This window comes from Xenopus laevis, chromosome 2S (assembly GCF_017654675.1).
Source record: "Xenopus laevis strain J_2021 chromosome 2S, Xenopus_laevis_v10.1, whole genome shotgun sequence".
Classification (NCBI taxonomy): Eukaryota; Metazoa; Chordata; class Amphibia; order Anura; family Pipidae; genus Xenopus; species Xenopus laevis.
Window position 1 is genome coordinate 80833981 of NC_054374.1, and position 21755 is coordinate 80855735.

Genomic DNA, 21755 nt, shown 5'->3' on the forward strand with positions numbered 1-21755 from the left:
CCAGTACAGCAGTAAAGAGTGACTGAAGTTTATCAGAGCACAAGTCACATGACTTGGGGCAGCTGGGAAATTGACAATATGTCTAGCCCCATGTCAGATTTCAAAACTGAATTTAAAAAAATATGTTTGCTCTTTTGAGAAATGGATTCAGTGCAGAATCCTGCTGGAGCAACACTATTAACTGATTCATTTTGAAAAAAAATTTTTTTCCCCATGACAGTATCCCTTTAAGAAAAGTTGTATACCAACCCAAAATCTTGTATATTCGTCTGAATGAGGGACCAAATGTCCATACACATTGCCCTACACAATTATAGAGTATGCGGAGGATGTGGGGAGTGCAGTGACATCTAGGAAGTGCTGAATGGAAAGTGAAAGTAATTGACTGCCCCACCTCTATGCCTTAGGCATAGAGGCGGGGTAGGTAATATTTGATTGACAGCTCAGATATTTAAACTCCTTTATAACAGGTATGGATGCTTTAATGAAAAAAACGATTTGGGTAACATGTTTAATTTGCAAATTACATTTGTTATACAGCTTTTTATGTGTAGGTGACAGGTCCACTTTAATACATGCCTCGTAAGATCTGCTGGTCCATCCAAGATCATCCCCTAAATGATGATATCCAATAGATATTAGCCAGACCTCCAAAGAGACTGGTTGAGGAGGTAGTTTTGACCCTATATAGGGCACAATAAACTTCCGATTTGATCTGGAGTAGACTCAATGGCTCCACACAGAGAATTTCCCATCTCCATGTTGCAAAAACATAGATATATATATATATATCTATTTCTATTTCACAAGCAAGCTGGAGCACTCACATACAAAATAGGCATCTGCCTGGGTGCTGGTTACATAATAATACAGATAGCAACCAAAAAACCGCACTCACAGGACTTGATTCGTGCAAACAAAAGTGGTTTTTATTCCGACGTTTCGGCTCTAACACTTGAGCCTTCTTCAGGAAGTGAACACCGTGCAATGTACAAACCAAACATTTAAACCCCCATTTTGGTGCCAAAACCTCCATCTTGTGACGTCATTATATCGTATATGGGGCTTCACTTCCTGAAGAAGGCTCGAGTGTTAGAGCCGAAACGTCGGAATAAAAACCACTTTTGTTTGCACAAATCAAGTCCTGTGAGTGCGGTTTTTTGGTTGCTATCTATCTATAGTGAAAAAGGATTGCGGCACTCACAGGGTTTTAGTGGAAAAAACAAAAAATGTTTTATTATTAAGCCTCAACGTTTCGATCCCCCACAGGGGGACGAAGATCCCTGTGGGGGATTGAAACGTTGAGGCTTAATAATAAAACATTTTTTGTTTTTTTCACTAAAACCCTGTGAGTGCCGCAATCCTTTTTCACCGCTTATTTCCCATGCTGGCACCCAGGTATTAAAGTGCACCATTCCTTTGGGCGTTTGTTTTGGGAATATCTCTCCTTTAAAAGCCGGATTGCTGGCTGGGGAGGATTTAGCCCTCAGTGAAAAAACAGCGTTCAACGGACATTGATTACAGGTAATGCTAAAATGCACATTAAATATAAAACAAGTTAGGGACCGCCATTTGGGGTTTACCTTGACGTGGTATGGTGGCTTATCAATTTTATGATCATAACTTTGTAACAAAATAACCCCTATTTGGGTACATATGCAATAGCATTTATTATACATATATATATATATATATATATATATATATATATATATATATATATATATATATATATATATATATATATATATATATATATATATATATATATATACTTTAAAGCCTTTAGAGTGCTCCCACAACCCCCGTTTGATATTGTATATTTAGCCGGAAGCTGTGGCATAGCTTCAGTGGTTGTAGCACCCCATACCCCCCATTAAACTAGTGGTGATCCTATGCTTTTAAAATTGGGCGTTTGTTTTGGGAATATCTCTCCTTTAAAAGCCTGATTGCTGGCTGGGGAGGATTTAGCCCTCAGTGAAAAAACAGCGTTCAATGGACATTGATTACAGGTAATGCTAGAATGCACATAAAAAATAAAACAAGTTAGGGACCGCCATTTGGGGTTTACCTTGACGTGGTATGGTGGCTTATCAATTTTATGATCATAACTTTGTAACAAAATAACCCCTATTTGGGTACATATGCAATAGCATTTATTATACTTATATATATATATACTTTAAAGCCTTTAGAGTGCTCCCACAACCCCCCTGTTTATATATATTTATTTTTTTTTTTTTTTTTTTTTTTTTTTAATGTGAGTGTATGGACACGTGCCCCCCCAGAAAAAGAGAGTGACTGTGGGAAGCAGGAACTGTTGGAAGCTGTACTTTATAACATTTAACTGCTTAAACTCAAACAAAAGGACTTTCAGCTGTTGTATAGTATGAACAGTGCAGCTACAGAAATTGGAACCAGGTGGTAAACACGGGTGCCACTATCTAAAAATTCCAATAATTTTATGGTATGGTTATAACAAGAGTCATTAATTGCTATAATTGGACTCTCTCCCTCATAGAAACCTCTTCATATATGACAAGTGACAGACTTTAATCTCAAATAGCTAGGGCATTCAGGTGGAAAAGAAAGTGAGGTTTGCATGAGTATGGAAAAACTGAAATGTCTAAAGGCCCCCATACACAGGCCGATAAAAGCTACCTACAAACGGAGTCAGCAGCTTATTGGTCAGTGTGTGGGGCCCTCTGACTGGCTTCCCCGATCGATATCTAGCCGAAAGTTGCCAGATGTTGATTGGGCAGGGTTAAAAATCTGTTCATAAATGCAGTCCCACAATTGATTTTTTCTTTCCATGAATCTCTAAAAATTTTGGGTTTGTTTATATTTCTAAAACAAACAAAAAAATTCAAGATTTGTTAAGTGAAAAAACCACGAAAACCTGTAAGGCAAAAACGTAGTTTTCACATTGCTATAGAAGTCAATGGGAGCTGCGTTGATCCCAATGGGCAGTTTTAAATCAATTTGAACTTTGAGGTTTTTAGATTTTTCCTCCACAAGAATTTTTTCGAGGTATTCATATTTTTTAGCAAATCATTCAGCAATTTTTTCCCCGTTTGTACTTTTCGTATTCAAATTTTTTAATAAATCTCATGACATTCGTAGTTTTAGAGTTTAGTTGTGGTTTCAAAAACCTCTAAAACCAACTTTATAAGCCTCCATGAGTATAATATAAAGCTGTACACAATTACATGTAAAGCATATTAAGCATCTGCAATCATATTTTGTGATGGCCACATGTAAAAAATTCTGTTAAATTAAAAAAATAAATAAAAAAAAACACCTAATTTTGCAAAACTTGTGCACATTTCCTATTTCACTTTTTATATTTGTGTTTTCTGTAATATTAGTTCAATCAATTAAAAAAATAAAAACCAGTGGTGAAAAAAAACAAATTGCATACATTTTGGCATATGCACAGAGGAAAATAAGGTCTCTACATGCAAGTAACACTATTAATATTTGGTCCATGTTGGGACACAATACGTATTTTGTGTCTAATTTTCATTTAGAAATATGATATAACTATATTTTTCTGTTTGTGAAGCATTACAAACATACAAATTGGTTATGTCTAAAATAAATGTTATTTTCCATTTTTTACAAATATACTAGAGAAACTAAACACACAAGAGAAATATGCAGAGCTGAATAGAAATGCCTGTCTATTTTTCCAGCTCTCAGGGATGGAGATGAAATGAAAACATTTCCTTTTCCCCAGACCAAAATAGAACGATTTATCAAAATCAAAACATTCTGGGGATATTTGAGTGCAGGCATATGAAGTCCAGACGCTTTTATATTTCGATTTTTTTTTTTTTTTCATTATTTAAGAGGTTTATAGGGAGAAGAAAAAAAAAAAAAAGAAAACTTGGTTTGACCAAACATGTCCTAACATAGAAAATATATTTATATTCTAAATAAAGAGATTTACTACATTTTCAAAATCTTACTTTTCCAGTAATTATCTCTGCTTAAAGCAGGTTCCTAAGGCATGTTTGTAGAGTATATCTGATATTTCCCCCTACCACTGTACCTGTATCTTTACAAGGGTGTTTCTAGCTCCAAATGTGTGCAAAGTTCTTTTTCTATAGTCTATAAGAAAACTTTCCACAGAGTAGTATTTTACAAAATGAATATCCTTTACAGGTATCCGGTACAGCAAAGCCACAAAGATGGCATCTGAAATTCCATATGTGGGAAAATAGCACAATGCAACCACCCCTTACATATATTATGTGAGGGCAGAAAAGAGAAAACTTGAGAACTATATGAGGGATTCCTAACCCATGGTCAAAGACTCAAATATGCGTCTTCAGGAGCCCCTAATGTGATTTTTCCTGCGGTGTGGATAAATCAAGGAAAATAGAGGTTTCTAAACCACTTTTTTGTTGCAAACTCAAGATCCGTTGAACTGTATATTTTTCCCTGCCTCCTATAGATCCACGGATACAAGCTTACAGTTTACTTGAAGTGATTTATATGATGGAAGTAACAGCACACTAATTTGTATAAGCAACTTACATTGTTGCAACACTTGTCCGCTGGCATCCTTTTACCAGGGCACCACAGGAAACACAGTGAACAGCCTAGTTTTGTCTGTTTATGAAGACAAGACGAGGCAGGATTAGAAAAGCAGGAATTGTCGCTTTTTTTCCTTTTAATACAATATTCTTTACCCCACCCAGATCTTACAATGTAAAACAAAGCTCTCACAAGGTGAACATTTTTATCCAGCTGAGATCACCTCTTTAGGATAACAAACACAACACCTCATTCAGAACAGTTTCAAGGCAGAGGGCGTATTTCAGGTTCTTATGGACATGGAGAAGCCATAAACAGACTTCTGTTCAAGGAAATGGTTTATTTTCCCCCAAACATAAGATACATTATTATTTTAAGGTTTTGCCTTTTTTTTTCATTTCACTTCTTTACCATCAGCTCCAGAAGCATCTTACAATACAATACTAGACAAACACACATTTTTCACAATCTAGAGGAGCTGCTGAGCAAAGTATCACATATGCACAGACATTCCACCTCAATGAAAGGGTTTCTTCCTCCTCTGCAAGACATTCTTGTTCTTCTTCTGTTCTACAGGGTCAAACCATTTTTTGTACAACAACATACACCCAACAAAAGCATCTAAACACTGCTAATTGAACATGCAGCCAAATATCTGAAAAGCCTAGCTCGAAGCCTAGCTTAAGGCATCTTACATTAACCTGAAGTACTCCTTTGTACTTTAAAAAACAACATTTAGAAAAGCAAAGATGTGGTTTTCAGGGTGGAAGAAATTTGCTAAAATGTTTATAGGCATTTATGGACAAATAATGAACAGATAGTATATAAGCTCCCTAGACCATACATCTTCTAAACAAATGCTTACTTAATCACCAACCAATCGGAGGATGCTGGAAAACGCAGTTCACTAATGTTGAAGGGTTGAGGCTTCATATACTGTATACAAGTTCTCTTCAGATTTAGCAGGAAGGAATGCATGCAATAATATTTAGGAGAGTTGAGATATCCAACCAAATAGTCATTTGGCTTTTGAACCAAAACTCCCAGCAGCTGGTAGGAAGCCAAAGGAATGGTAAGAATTTTGCTTTACCCAAGGACTGCACAATTAAGGTCAATTAAGGTACCATTAAATAATAAATGGAAATTTCAAAATTGCTGTATTCTGACATACCCCAACTGAAGACTGAACAAATGAATACCAAGGTAAAGATTGCAGACATGTTATCCTTCTTTCCCTATCAATAATAAATCACACAATAGTACTATTTTTAGAGCAGGGAAAGAAATGTTACCATTGTAACGCCAGTAAAGAAACTGAACACTATGACCTATACACAAACAACCCAAGCTGTTTAGTAAACATGGCCACCTTGTGAAATGATTTGGCATAATTATGAAAGATAAGCTGCAAAGAAAGTCTGATATTAGAGAAACACAAGCATCAGCGTGTATATCACAGCCTAAAGAAGACTAAAAGCTACTCAACATTCTGTTGCTTACTCACATATAGTATTAGATACACTTGAAGTATGCTAGCTAGCATTTTTCCCACATCACTATCTATATATGGGCCCCCATAGCATTAATGTAATAATGCCAAAGTAACAATGTTATAGAAACTTTAATCAGTCCTGTGGGCCGTAAATATACCCTTAGAGGACCACATCACTGGACATCCTTTCACACTTTACTGAAAGAACCTTTGAGTTAGTTGTATCAACCACAATATGACTCTCATGCACTGAAATATCAAGTCATAGTACTGGGCTCTACAGCTTAAGGATTCTCTGATTCACGCATCAGCAAACTATAATGTTAAAAAAATATGTTTTAAGTAATCAGGAACATACATTATCCAAAAATCGACATACTCTCATAACCTTTTTTAAATATTAACACTTAAAGGGGAACTATCGCGAAAATGAAAATTTTATATAAGCTTCGGCATACTGAAATAAGGGACTTTCTAAATATAATTAATTAAAAAAATTGCACCGTTTCTGAAATGATAAAGTTTATCTTAATTATTTCTCTCTTCATGCAGTAGTTGGGTGTCAGATAATTATTGACAGTTAGATCCAATATATCTTATAGGGGGGCTCATTTTGTCTAAAAAATGTTTTAGAGATCGCTCTGCTAAAAGCACCAGACATCATGTCTCTCTACATGCAGAATTTTTACAAAAGGCAGTTTTGTTAGATTTTGTTTGTACTGGAATCAGTTTTTTAGTGAGCTCCAATTCATCTACTAGGAAAAGAAGCCCCCTGTAAGATATATTGGATCTAACTGTCAATGACTATCTGACACCCAACTGCTGCATGAAAACAGAATAAAGAGAAACAGATGCTGAGAGGAATATTGAAGATGAACTTTATTATTTTAGAAACAGAAAATAATTTTTAATCTATTGTATTTAGAAAGTTTCTTACTTCAGTGTGATGAAGCTTATATTAAATTTTCATTTTCGCAATAGTTCCCCTTTGACAATATTCATGCTGAAATTTGCCACGGGGGAAAATAAATCTACCTCCCTGGTATAGCTTGTCTGCTCTTGTCCCAATGAAAGAACATGGACTACATTTCAATGCTGAACATTAGCAGAACTGAAAGAATTCTTTTTTGCATGGCTCGATTAACACCTATTCTTTTTTGTTTCACAACTTTTCCTTTAAGTCTTGCGTGACGATCTTTAGAAAAATTGTTCAGTCTCTGCATCTGAGCAAACATGCACTTGCATATGTCATGCAAAGAACAGCCACAGCATTGGAAAAATACAACATTCCTCTGATGGCTTTTCATGGTTATACATTGGACTGGGAACGGTCATGTACCTTTGCCTTGTCTAAACCACTCCTCATATGCAACATATGCAAAAGCAGCATCTTGCTGAGTATACATATTCCTGGTGTTACCATGCATGGTTGCAAACACCTGAAAGAAATTCCAGAAACTCACTTCTGTCGAGGTACTACATTAAGAAAGCCTTGCACTATCTTGGAATAGGGCACCATATACTACATCCCAGAATAGGACAAATAGGCTTAAACATTCCTAGCACTCTTTAGAAGGGATATATATTCCTGTGGGTTTCCTGGACACTGACACTGTTAGAGGTACAGAAGCTTTATGCAATGTACTACTGACACCAGGGAGTGTTGAGGTGCAGCTGGCATGCAAAACAAGCATACGGGGGAGCCTGGGGCAGCAATATGTGGGAAGTGTAAAGCAGGAACTTCAAGTGGTTCCGACATTCAAAACCTGCGATTTTTTAATAACTTGAGTGTTTAAAGACAGAAAAAACAACATTCTGAAGTAAAAAAACTTCGAATTTCGAAGTATTTTTTGGGCTACTTCGACCATCGAATGGGCTACTTCGACTACGAATCGAAGGATTCGAACTAAAAATCATTCGACCATTCGATAGTCGAAGTACTGTCTCTTTAAAAAAAAAACTTCGACCCCCTAGTTCGGCAGATAAAAGCTACCGAAGTCAATGTAAGCCTATGGGGAAGGTCCCCATAGGCTTGCCTAAGTTTTTTTGATCGAAGGATATTCCTTCGATCGTTGGATTTAAATCCTTCGATTCGTAGGATTTAATCGAAGGAATAATCCTTTGATCGTACGATCGCAGAATTTGCGCTAAATCCTTCGACTTCGAAGGATTTCAATTCCTAGTCGAATATCGAGGGTTAATTAACCCTCGATATTCGACCCATAGTGAATCAGCCCCTTTGAGTTTTTGATGTTACAGTTCCTTAAAGTCTACTAGAAAATCAAGTTAAGATTAAATAAACCCAAAATGCTAGTTCTGCTTCCAATATGGATTAATTATATCTAGTTTGAATCATGTACAAAGTACTGTTTTATTATTACAGGGAAAAAAAAAAAAATTATATAGATATATATATAGATCTCTCTCTCTCTCTATATCTCTATATCTCTATATCTCTATATCTCTATATCTCTATATCTCTATATCTCTATATCTCTATATATATATATATATATATATATATATATATATATATTTTTTTTTTTTTTAAATTTGGATCTGGATAAAATGGAGTCTATTGGAGATTGCCTTTCCATAATTCAGAGCTTTCTGGATAACAGGTTTCCAAATAACAGATCCCCCTACCTGTAAACATGATATTGTTGCATGTTAGAGAGTTGGGGTCATTTGCTACCTGCACAACAGTGTGTAAAGTGCAAAAAACAGGCATAACCCACAATGTTTCTTACACTTAGGGGGGAAAAGTGGAGTAAAGGTGGTGATAAACTGAAGTAAAACATGAAATAAAACGGAGTAAAAGTGGTGGGAAACTGAAGTAATATACTTTCTCCATATTCACAAACAGAAATCCGCCTAAATTCAGAAATAAATTTGTCTTGCAAACGACATAAAAATTGTGCAAAAATTACATTTTAACTACATTTTCTCAACATTTTAAAAATGGAGTAAAGCTCAGTATAACTCTTCCCCATGTGTCAGATCAATTCTAAGATAACTTGCTCTGCTTTGGTTCATCCAGTCTTTATTTCACACCTCTTGTAGGTGCCCCACTGGGGAAGAATTAGCATATTAATAGGGAATAGCATTTTATAGTCAGGGCTGATTAAACAAAAAAAAAGTGTATTTTATACAATTTGAAATGTAAAAAGTTTTTTAACTCACACTTGCATTATTTTACTAGTTTTAGCTTAATGAATGAGGCAATCTAAGCAATTTGAGTGATTGTATTATCTAAAGGAAAAGTAAAGCCTCCCAGCCATTTTTTTTAGTTTTAGCAGCAATTGACCCAAGATAATAAAACATTTTCTATATTATGCAAAATAGCATTTTTTGTATTTAGACCCTTATATCTTGTTACAGAATTGGAATTACACAAACACGTAGGCAGATTTAGAAAGCCCAGGTTTTCCTGAGAAAAATGATGTATATTTTTCCTAGGTAAAATAAACCACCTACATTTTTATCTCCACTTTTATTTTGCATTAATATCACCACTTTTGTGAATTCCCCCCCTTTGTGTCTTGTAGGTAGAAGGATTATAGCAAGTCTCTTTACCAGTGCAGGGTGATATTACTTTAACTTTAAATGGCCATTGCAGGTAGCAACAGTTTATGCACGCCTTTTATTTAGCAGGGTGAAAAATAAATAAAATACAAAAATAATGAATGAGAAACAATTTCGGTCTTTTAAAAACTTAAAACTTGGAGGCTTATTTATTAAACGTATTGTAGTGTTTTTTGAGCTTTTTTAAACCACAACTAAACTCATCAACTCTAAAACCACGACTGAATTGAATTTATTAAACGTTCCGATTAATAAAAGTATGAAGAAAAGAATGCACTGAAATATAAAAAAAAAACAGAAAACCTCTAAAAATGTGAGTTTTTCTAACAATTAGTAGCATTTAAAGTCAAGGTAATGGAATAAAAGCTACAAGTCAGTGACAGGGGCTATAGCTGGTCATAGACATGCAGATTTTAGCCTATTTTCCGACCTTCCACTAACCATTCAGATTAAATAAAGTAGTATTTTCTGCCCGTAACACCTGTTGTAGTGCTGGCAGGTCTCTCTGTTAGCCATTTGTATTTTTCCTGCGGAAGATTTGAATGAATTATTGATGCTTATGTGCTTAAACATTTCTGATATATAAAGGGTCATAAAAGACATCATAATAAAATAGAATACAACTTTGGCTATGTATAGTATATGCATTGGTGCTGTGATCGGATCAATATATACTTAAATCAAGTTATTACAGCAGCAATTTAATGTATGGAAAAATATTCAGCTACTGGTATCAGCTAAGTTACAAAATGGCTCCTTTTTTTAAACAGAAATTTAGTAATGCTGCTCCTCATTATATATCTGATGGTAGTTGAACAATTAGGGCCATCATTGCCCCATTTACCATGCAGACATTTCTGGTTAGACAACTACAAGTGTGGGAGAACAGAATAGCAACTTTTCTTTATTTTCAAAATGACTTTTGTCTGAAGCCCAGCACTTTTTGCAGGATTTGGTTCAGCCAAATCAAATCCAAACTCAAGTAAAGGTTGCCATACACAAGCAGATCAAAGCTGCCAATATCGGACTGATTCAGCAGTTTATCTGCCAGTGTATGGGAGCTTCCGACGGATTTCCCCAATCAATATCTGGCCACGGTTTGATTTTTCTGGTGATCAAGTACTGCATCCGCTAGTTGATGCGGTCCTCGTTCCGTCAGCATCCAGTCTCTGTTGTAATCTGATTGTTAGACCCTAGGGCCGAACGTTCGAAATAACCCGATATCACCCTGCTGTTGTTGGGCATATCTGGGGGGGGGGGAAATCTGCTCATTTGTCAACCTTGCCAAACTAGTGGATCTTATTGTGTATGGCCACCTTAACTCATGTCAAGTAATGCCACAGTTTAATCAGCAAGTAATCTACATTACCATAAGTCACATAAAGGCCTCTCTTTACATATCATTATGATGCATGGCAAGAAGTTGAGAGGAAAGATTTAGGGGTAAATGCCATGCATATCTTTGCGCTACTCTAGTTCCTAAAGCATTTTTCGATCAATTCATGGCAGGGCCGGAACTAGGGGTAGGCAGAGTAGGCACGTGCCTAGGGCGCAAAGCTGGGGAGACGCATGGCACGTACCTGCTCTGTCTCCTACCCGGTCCCGTCTCTCCCCGACTGCCGCGCTCGAGCACAGTTGTACGCATTTGAGAGCATTTTTGTGCATGCGCAATCAAGAGCACACTCAGCCGGCGCCGTGGCTGGCCAAGTTGCCTAGGACGCCTGGCTGGGTTGGCCCGGCTCTGATTCATGGTACAGGTATGGGGTCCGTTATCCAGAAAGCTTCAAATTACAGAGAGGCCATCTCTCCTAGACTTATCCAAATTTTTTAAGAAATATATTTCTTCTCTGTAATAATAAAACAGTACCCTGTACTTGATCCAAACTAATATATAATGAATCGTTATTGGAAGCAAAACCAGCCTTTTGGGTTTATTTAATGTTTACATTATTTTATAGTAGACATAAGGTATGAAGATCCAAATTATGGAAAGATCAGTTATCCAGAAAACCCCAGTTTTCTGGATTTTCTGGATAACCGGTCCCAGGTCTTTCAGTACTTTACACATTACCACAGCTTTTCTATGACATATTTACAAGAACTTTTGTTTACAAAAATGCCAGCAGCAGATGTAGTAATGATGCTAGTTATATAATTATAGAACTGGAATGAACCGTTTTTATTCGCTATATTAATTGCAGATGTAAAAATGTCTAGTTGTTTCAGTTTGGCAGATCAGTGATCCAGAACATTCTGAACTGTTACAATTTGCTACATTTAGTTCCTACATTTCTCAGCAGCATCAATGGGGGACTATTAGCAACTATTGTATCAATTCTAACAGCTGCCTTTAATGAAACATAGGGATTCTGCTCAACAGGGACAAACTGTATCAATTTATAACCGTTAAAGAGTCTGCGACCCCCACTCCCAGAGCTCCTTGAGAAGGTGAAAATCATTGTACTTCAATATTAGAAAAAAAAAAAAAAAAAAAAAAAAAAGGGTCACAAAAATAAAATGCAAAGTCTTTGTAAAAAGTAATTTCTGGTGAACTATCTGAAACATATAGTCAACTACAAGAGGTCCTCTGCACTCAACCCATTATCAATATATTTAAGACAGAGACATTTTGTGCATACTGCTACTAAAAAATGCCTTACCCTTTAAACAACACAGGGATTGTTTGTCCATATATTGCAATATATTTAAGCTGGCCAACTACGTCAAAGTCATCCCATATCTGGCCAGTCCTACGCTTAATTTTCATCTGATTCATTAAGAATTCAATTGCTTAATTATACATTTTACAAAGGGACTAAGTTTTACCTGCAACTTACTAGCTGCTTTCAAAGTAAAACTCCCAAACTTGGCTGCCCTTTTATTAGACACCAGTGGGATCACCTGACTATAGCTCGGAGGGCTGGGAGCTACAACATGGAGCTGGTCACTGCTCCTGTATAACTATAACAAACAAGGGAAAGTTGTGCTCACCACTATTTTTTAAAACTATCTGAAACACACTGAACTGAAAAATGTGTTTCAAGGTTTTTTAAAAAAAAAAAAAAAAAAAAAAAAAAGTAAATATAGAGATATAGATATAAAATATAGAGATATAGATATAAAATATAGAGATATAGATATAAAATATAGAGATATAGATATAAATATAGAGATAGAGAGATAGAGATAGAGATAGAGAGATAGAGATAGAGAGATAGAGATAGAGAGATAGAGATAGAGAGATAGAGATAGAGAGATAGAGATAGAGAGATAGAGAGATAGAGAGATAGAGAGATAGATAGAGAGATAGAGATAGAGATAGAGATAGAGATAGAGATAGAGAGATAGAGAGATAGAGAGATAGAGAGATAGAGAGATAGAGAGATAGAGAGATAGAGAGATAGAGAGATAGAGAGATAGAGAGATAGAGAGATAGAGAGATAGAGAGATAGAGAGATAGAGAGATAGAGAGATAGAGAGATAGAGAGATAGAGAGATAGAGAGATAGAGAGATAGAGAGATAGATAGATAGAGATAGAGATATATATATATATATATCTCTCAACGTTTCCACAGGGATCTTCGTCAGGAGCAAAAACAAACTTGCCAGCACCCAGGTATTAATTTTGTCTACGGAGTGCACCATTCCTTTGGTTTTATAGATATATCCATAGGAATGGTGCACTCCGTAGACAAAATTAATAGGTGAACAGATGGAAATTGTGATGTGTCTATTTATCAGAATGTTTCTGTCTGTAAAGAATAATTAAGTCACTCTTTCAGTTCCAAAAGTAATTTAGGTTCAGCCATAGCCTGCCAGCTCCAGTGACCAATACAAGAGTTTTTAGCAAACCATATTGAGAAAACTAACTATACCAAAGACCCCCAATGAGTGTGGAACTATTTTAAGTTTTCACTCTGCTTGGAACAGAAAAATATATACCTAGCCCACCCTGAACCATGTTCATGGTATTTAATGCTGCACCACAATACAGGGGTCAAAAAAGGAATGGAAAAGACTCTTGCTTTACTCTACATTAACATCAATGTCTGTTAAACTCCATGTACAATTTTACAAGATATGGTAAGAAAGCCATGGATTCAAATGCATATTATACCAGCAACCCCATGCCCCCCCAAAAAAACAATCCTACTTCCTTACCATTAGCCTTAGTAGGTAAACAACATCTTTTTGTAACATGAACAACCATGCTGACCTCTGTCTAGAGACCAAACCATGAGAACAATGCAGCTAGAGATTGTCCAAACAGCTAGCATGGGCCTTGTCTGGTTCACAAATGTAAAATTGTTTGAAGGGACTGCCCACATTTTTAGTTGACATTAAACATATCTCAAATGACATCCTTTCAACTTCAAAACATGAGGCATTCCACCGGGGAAAAAAAACAAACAAAAAACAAACAATCAGCATCGGCCTAAAGGTAGAGTTTCACTACTTTTTGAACCACAGGAATCTGATCTGTGGTTTTTCCATAGCTAAGTACTGCTTAGAAAACAAGCAGGTAATTACAGACGGATTTTTAATTCTCATAGGTAATTTTTTTACAGCACATTCCATTAAATATATCTTCATCTGCACAACTACTAGAAACCACCACTAACCCAATGAGCTTACAGCTGTGCCCTATTTCCCATGTTGGATCACCTGTTCCTGCTTAACATCATTTTAAGATTCACGGTGCTTATTATTCACTTGAATCCATTTCGGTCCAACCTCAAATTTTCTGTACTTTAAATGTATGCATGCAGGGGCTGGATGATTTTATTTACACATCTGATATTACAAACATTGTTTAGTCTCTTAAAGGAAAATTCAACACCAACGTTAAAAAATCCCCACCCCCCCTAACCTACATAGACCTCCTCCCCCCAGCTTAAGTGTTGCCCGGGGCAAATGCCCCTAACGTTTTAATTACCCCTCGGTGCAGACAGGCATCAGAGTTCACGGGCGCCATCTCTTCGGAAAGAGACTGGCATGTTGGTGCATGCGCAGTTGGAGCAATTTTCTGTTTCGCAACAACTGAGCATGCTTGAAATGTACAAAATTGCCGAAGCTCTGGTCTCATTACAAAGACTACAGAAGCAGCTGAAGATGGCGCCTGTAAACTCTGATGCCTGTATCTGCACCGAGGGGTAAGTAAAACATTAGGGGCATTTGTCCAGGGTAACACTTAGGCTGGGAGGAGGAGGGAGGGGGCACTATGCAGGGTAAGGTTGAATTCTCCTTTAAAAGAGAACTACAGCTTAACTAAAGAAGTAGGCTAGAAACGTACATTATGTATTGGGCTTCTTTGCCAGCCCAAGGCAACCACAGCCCTTTAGAAGTAAAGATCTGTGCCTCCAAAGATGCCCCAGTAGCTCCCCATCTTCTTTTCTGCTGATTCACTGCACATGCTCTGTGCTGCGGTCACTTACTGAGCTTAGGGACCGACTCAAAATATACAGTACACATAGAATATAAACATCACAATATAAAGCTCATTGGTAATTAATACAGACAGGGGCGATCCTGGCCCCTCCGTGCCCCTGAATACAGATAATTACTACATGGCTGCTCAGAAATCAGTGCAACTAGCATCAGAATTTAATAATCAGCCCTGTAGCATCAGTTTATATTACAGGTGAACCTCATTTTCTGCTTGATAATTTGCGACAACTCCTAAGTTTAGCTTCTCAACAGCTGCTCAGAGACAGGGCCAGACTGGACATTCGGGGGCCCACCGGGTTCCAAACCTCTGCCCCCCCCCCATATGCATGGTGGCACGCATGCGCAAATGCCTGAGTGGCACACATGCGCAAAGTTTTCTGTGCACCACCACCGCACGTGTCCCGTCTGCCCAGTCCGACCGTACTCAGAGCCCACTGAGCATGTGAGTGTCACTGACACTTTCCAAGATGGTGACCACCTGTGACAAGTTTGAAAGTTTTGAAATCCTGCTGTTCAGATGCTGAAACTTTAGGCTGGGGAAATGAGTTCAATATATAAAATATGGCATTTTAGCCATATTCATGTTTAGTTCTCCTTCAAGGAAAAAGTGGACAACTTGAGGCATCTCTAGTACTAAATCTCTCATTATGCTTTAAACAGCACAGATAAGATTTCCACAAGGAAATGCGGAAATATGCATTTTTTAATGAAATCCTCTGAAAGACAGGTTTAAAAAAAAAAAAAAAAAAAAAAAAAGTAAAAAAAGTAAAGTGTGAGCCACTGGCCTTGGGCTCTACCCACCTTTGTATTAGGTATAAACCCATCACAAATTTGCTGCTCACACCCAAGACAGTATACATGTCACATTTCATGGTAAATTACACCCATTCAGTCATTAAGGACTAAAATGATTTATTCACTCAAGACATTCAAGAACAAAGACTTAATCAGAAGAGAAAATACACCTTTTCTATTCAAATTCTTAGTTTCTTCACCAAACAAACTGTGGATGCAACAATTTATAATGATTTAACAAAGAACAAAATCCAGTTGCTACAAACCGTAACCCACTGTTTTATTGCTTTTATGGTAAATTTAGGTGGTGTATGAATTTGTTTAAATTATGCGATCAGATGGCAGCTTTAATAGTGCAAATCCCATTTGTTCACGAATGTCCTGTACTGTCAATATTTCTGGGAACATATATTTCAATAGTGAATATATGGGTTTTTATGTAGTGGGGGGAGGGAGAGGTACACATTTCACACATGGAACTCATTTGTGTAAAGCTGGTCCTCTGCCTGGGTTTAATGGACATCATGAGATTCTATTACCAGTAGATGGATTTGGTTTCACCCTCATCAACAATAAAAAGAAGAGCACATTCCCAACATTTCTGTAACATTTTAGATCACTCTTACTCTGCAGCTGGGTGGTACTCAGCAACACGTTACCCATGAAAGGCCTTTGTATAGATATGGTTATATATGATTCATGTTTTTGCTGGGTTAATCTTAAATCAGCACTGCACTACAAATAAAAAAAGCATCAGTTCCAGTTTTAAGAAGAAAAGCTGGTTACATATAAATGCAACCACAGCTTGGTACATGCAATAAAAATATGGATATTGTAGAACTCCCAACTTCCAAACATCCTTCCACAGAATCAAGGGTCACAGTATTCTGAAAGATTTAAGGTTTAGAGACCCAAAATTGAAGGGGCAGTGTTCCCCTTGTTCAACAGACGTTCAAAAAAAGAGCTTATGCCACACATTTTGTCCATTTATCACAAAAAAAAAAAAATCTATGGTTTTTGTTATACAGGCCAAGCAGGGAAATTAAAACTACTCCATATTTGGTGCTTGTAAGGGAGATACTTAGAATACCAGTGCATAGACAATTGCCTGCATAATGAACTATTAACAAAACAGTCACAACAAATGGTTAAGGTGAACGATTGTATACTGGAAATCTTATTACCTTGCAAGGACCAAACATGGAGTAGCCTTACTTTTTAGCTCATATGATTAAAACAATAGGCATGTTGAGCACAAGCCTTATGCATTGAATTTATGTTAAACTAGGGGGTATACTGTCCCTTTAATAAACAGAGCACTTACCGCATAGGCAGATTTGATTATTAGCTGGCTAGAGGTTCAAACCGGACTCTCCACAAAGGTCCAACTGGTTATCTCTTTTGAACCAACTATCCGACGGTTTCCATATAGCATCGTAAGGCCGAATACAATTTGGTTAAAAGATGCCCAGATCAGACAACAAAAGGTTAGTAGGTAGCTTTCACAGTCTAGTAGAATAAAAACATCCAATATCTGATTAAATGATAGGTTGTTTACTACAGTGGTGCAACGAACAGTGGCCATACACTATAACAAATCTAAGTCTATATAATATAATCCGTTTACAGGAAAATCAAACCTGCCCAATTGACATCTGGACTATAGTGCAGATAAGCTGCTTCAATCGATCCAAAAGAAAAGATAGAATCATGAAACTTAAATCTGCACCTAGCTGAAAGACGACTCTTGGTGCCAAAGTTATTGATTGGGAAGGATAAAGATAGAAATGCCTCAATGTTTTTTTTTTCCAGAAATGTTAGAAACCCTATGAACAAAACTGCATCTGTCATTGTAAAATCACTCTAGAAAAACAGGATAATTTAACCAGAAAGAGAGCCCACCATTTAGAAGATAGGTACCTGTCAACTAAATTAAAGACAAGATAATATCCCGACAGCTAGCTCTGATATAATGTCCTTGTCCCTGCTATCAAATATATACAAGCTAATTACTGCATTTGTCATATAGGCGTAGGCCTCTTCTGCAATGTTTCCTGGTTTGTCATCTACTATAATGTATCACATGTGCAGTGAAACACTCACTTAGCTACATACGAACATCCTTTAACAAGGTATGCAAACATTTCATTTATAACCCCAATATGATGTTAAATTGGGAAGAATTATTAAATATACAAATCTAGCACAAGCCACAGCAACCATATTCTAGTTTACAATAAAGAAACAAGCTGGTATACAAATGTTGGAGATATTGGTTTGGGATTTTCCCAGTGTGTATAAACAGTATCCAGCACCATGAACACTGCATAAACACTCCCTTGATTTGGGAATTGGATGAGGCTTGATACTTATATGGGTACATGAGATTTTTATTAGAATAAGATCAATTAATAATCCAAATAATCACAATGAGACACCATGCAACTCCAAAGTTAAAAACACTAATGCAATAGTCAATGTAATAATGTTCCATTTATCAGACAGTTTTATTGCTAAGTCAGGGTCATTTCATATCAGCAGGCAAATCTGTCCCATGAACTAGCCCACTGGCAATAGCCTTTGTTCGGTTAACTGTAGTTTGAAGAATGAAAGAAAATCTCTAACTGGTTGCTGTGATTTGCTGCACTAGGGCAAATTTGCTTACTGCTAGTAAATAAGACCCAGAATGCATTGGTGTATGCCACAGCCATAAGATTACATTCCACTAATGATATATGTCCAATCAAATTAATTGGAATTTGTTGTTTTTTGAAACTTGTAAAAAAGGTCCCCTGGGCCTATTGATATATTATTCCTAAGGTTATTAAGCTACACTTTCAGCATTTGCTCCTTCAGCTAGGAATTTAGTACAGTAGATTATTCAAAAATTCACAATTCTCCCAAAATGCAATTATGCACATCTGTTTTGTGCTTACGTCAGCATTCCTTTGGATGTACATTCAAGTGCCTTGACGGTTACTAAGGTTCACCTAGAACTTAAATTAGCCCATTGGGCTTAGCAGCTTTACAAAAAAAAAAAAATAATAAAGTCCAGTGAGTAAAACAATATAAACGTCTGCACAGCTTTGTAAAGTCACATAAGAGCTAAGAGTACAAATAAACACATTTCACATTTGGAATGGAAAGACCACCCTGAATATCACTGGTATTCCGTACTGAAGCAAAGGTTTCATGAATAATAAGGCTTTTATTCTATCCCATGAAAATGTATACACATCTCTCTTTTTATAGTCAATGAATCCCATGACAAATTGCTTATCATTTTTTTTTATATGTGCTTTAGGACCATGTACCACTGAAATATACATCATGTTTCATTTGAACCTGCTGCAGACATGTGTAAAGATATTCTTAGAGCACTTACATGAGGCTGTTTTTTCCTGCGCTCCCCTGCGTTGCGCTTTCTTCCGTTCAGCTGCAGGGGAGCGCAAGAGTAGACGCACTCACACAGGCACTCACACAGGCGCATGTATGCGCCGAACGCAGGTTAAATGCAACATTCTGCGTCCCACATGCGTCTGTGTGAGTACAGCCCCTTTCACAATAATTGAGTGCGTCTACCCCTGCGTCTGAATGGAAGAAAGCACAGGAAAAAAACGGCTGTGTGTCAGAGCCCTAAAGTACTCAAGGCAGTAGCCCATAACAACCAATCAGATATCCGCTTTCATTCATCTAACTTCCCCAGACCAATCAAAGGTATTCATCGATTTGTTGGAATGAGTTGCCGCACTGGTGCATCTCTACAGCAGTAAACGAGCCCCATGTGTTTTAATATTGACTGAGAGCAGCAAAATAGTTTGCCCGCTTGTTTTTGTCAACTATAGACGCATCCAATAGATCATCTTAATCCATCCATCTACCTAATCATCCTTTTAATGTCCTGGAATAACACATACAAGGAAACCTGAACATGAAATGGTAGAATCTCACACAATTACACAGTACAGCTTTTCACATTGCCAAAAATAAGTGATAACCCCCCATTAATGGGGTTTTTTTTTTTTGAGCTACCTATTCTTGGCAGAAGGTGGGAGCCCTTTGTATGGGTTGGGGCTTGTGCTGCAGCTGAAGAGTTAACTGCTGGATGGCTTCCTTGAAAAAAAACCTTCATTGAGATGCCTTAAATTCCTCCATATGCAATGAGTTCTCCCTGCTGATTCCTAGCTGAAAGCAACGGGCTACTCGCAGCCACCTGATCCCCCCTCACTGCAGAGGAGGTTACTGCAGTCATTTCCCCTCTCTAACCTCTGCCTGGCTTCAACCTCCCAGCAAGGTCCCCTCACACATCCAGGAAACCTACGGACACCCCTTCCTCCCTCTTCCCATCTGGAAAGGAAAGACTAAAGAATATTGAGCGCGGCGCACGGCCATTCCGCACCAAGGGCAGGCGAGAGAGAGATAGGCAATGTTCAGCACACCGCACCTCAGCACTTGTTCAACTACAACTCACACGGGCTGTCGAGGAGAGGCGGGTGCTGTTCAGCAGCTGGAGGGCCAATCCGTGATGCAACTGCCGCAAAACTTTAATGGAGACAGCGGTATCCACATGGGATTAAGTCCAAACAGCTGCCTTGGTGGCATTCCTTACCGTGCCATGGGATGATCAGAATATGGAGCAGAGCAAGTTCCTTAGCAAAGTCGTTTCCTCTTCCCTTCCCCGCAGTGCAGAGCTCAGGCAGCACATTCCAGGCAGGGGATAGTAACAATGTAAGGTGGGCTTCCCTATAGCAGGACCCACCTCCACTCTGCTGCCGTCACTCCCACTCCATATAAGGACAGTCTGGGCTAACTCCTCACTTTTACTCAAGGAAGGCGGGGCCAAGAGAGCCACGGGGAAGGGGTTGCCAAAGGGAGACCAGGGGGAAAGAGGGAAATAAAAGTCCGGAGGAAATGGGGGGGAGGCGGCCCAACGAAACAAGGGGGAGGGGGTGGAAATATCAAAGAGAAATGATGCCGGAGAGAGACGCACGGTTTGAATTTAAGGAGGGGGAAGGAGGGAATTAAAAGTGTGATTCAGCAGTAAGTGACGTGTGGGAGTGAGAGGGGAATGCTGAAGAACCGAAAGAAAATAGGAAGGGCGAGAAGCTGGGTGTGGGGCGTGTGGTGATGTTGAGGGCGCAGTTCAGAGAAAAAAAAATTATTCAAAATAGCTGATATTTTATCCTTGTGACCAGACATTGCCTTGACACTTCAAACACTGAGACGCGCCGGGATGAAATGTGTCGGCAGGTGTGTGAGAGGGAATGGGTTAAAGCAGGGATTGGCTGCACAACACATCTGATTCAGGAGCTTAAACTTAAACCTCTCTGAACATGTGACACGAAGGGGGTGAATATAGCTCCAAGGACTTTAAGTGAAATGTGTCCCCAAATTAGCCTCGTCTCTGCCTGACTTTACTACCTGTAAATGAAGCCTAATTGAACTCTTCCAGCGGGACATTCCCACAGTCTCGCCTAATGAACAGCCTCTGTCACATCTGTTGTCCTCTGACTCCGCGTGACACATCAGTATGTCTGGAGAAAGCATTGGCTGCTGCTGTCCTGCTGAGCACCTTCACATTTCTGACCGCCAAATGCCCATTCACCACATGAATAAAAACAGAAACATACCAGGCTTCTATAATGTGTGCAGTTCATACTGAAATAAGCCACAGCCTGTGACTGTCTCATTGTAGTGTTGTACATAGTATAGAGGTTGGTAGTGGAAGGCAGGGCATTCAGACTTTACTTCATCTTGTTTCCCACAGAAGATAAGTTCTTTGATAAGTAAATATAAGGCCTCATCTACAATTGGTACATAAGTGCAAAGCTTTGCTAAAGTTAGTGGCTTTCTTGGTATAAGATCAAAACCTCATTAATACAAATGTCAGGG

At 37.9% G+C, this 21755-nt stretch overlaps 1 protein-coding gene across 6 annotated transcripts in view; it reads right to left on the reverse strand.

The window, feature by feature from the left end:
- luzp1.S (leucine zipper protein 1 S homeolog) overlaps positions 1-21480 on the reverse strand; it is a 60652-nt gene extending 39172 nt beyond the window's left edge. For 2 of the 6 annotated variants that reach the window (XM_018248320.2, XM_041583169.1), the window contains exon 1: positions 20473-21477. The gene's annotated coding sequence lies outside the window, so the exon portion shown is untranslated. 6 annotated transcript variants of the gene reach the window in all.
- Between the last annotated feature and the right edge of the window lie 275 nt (positions 21481-21755).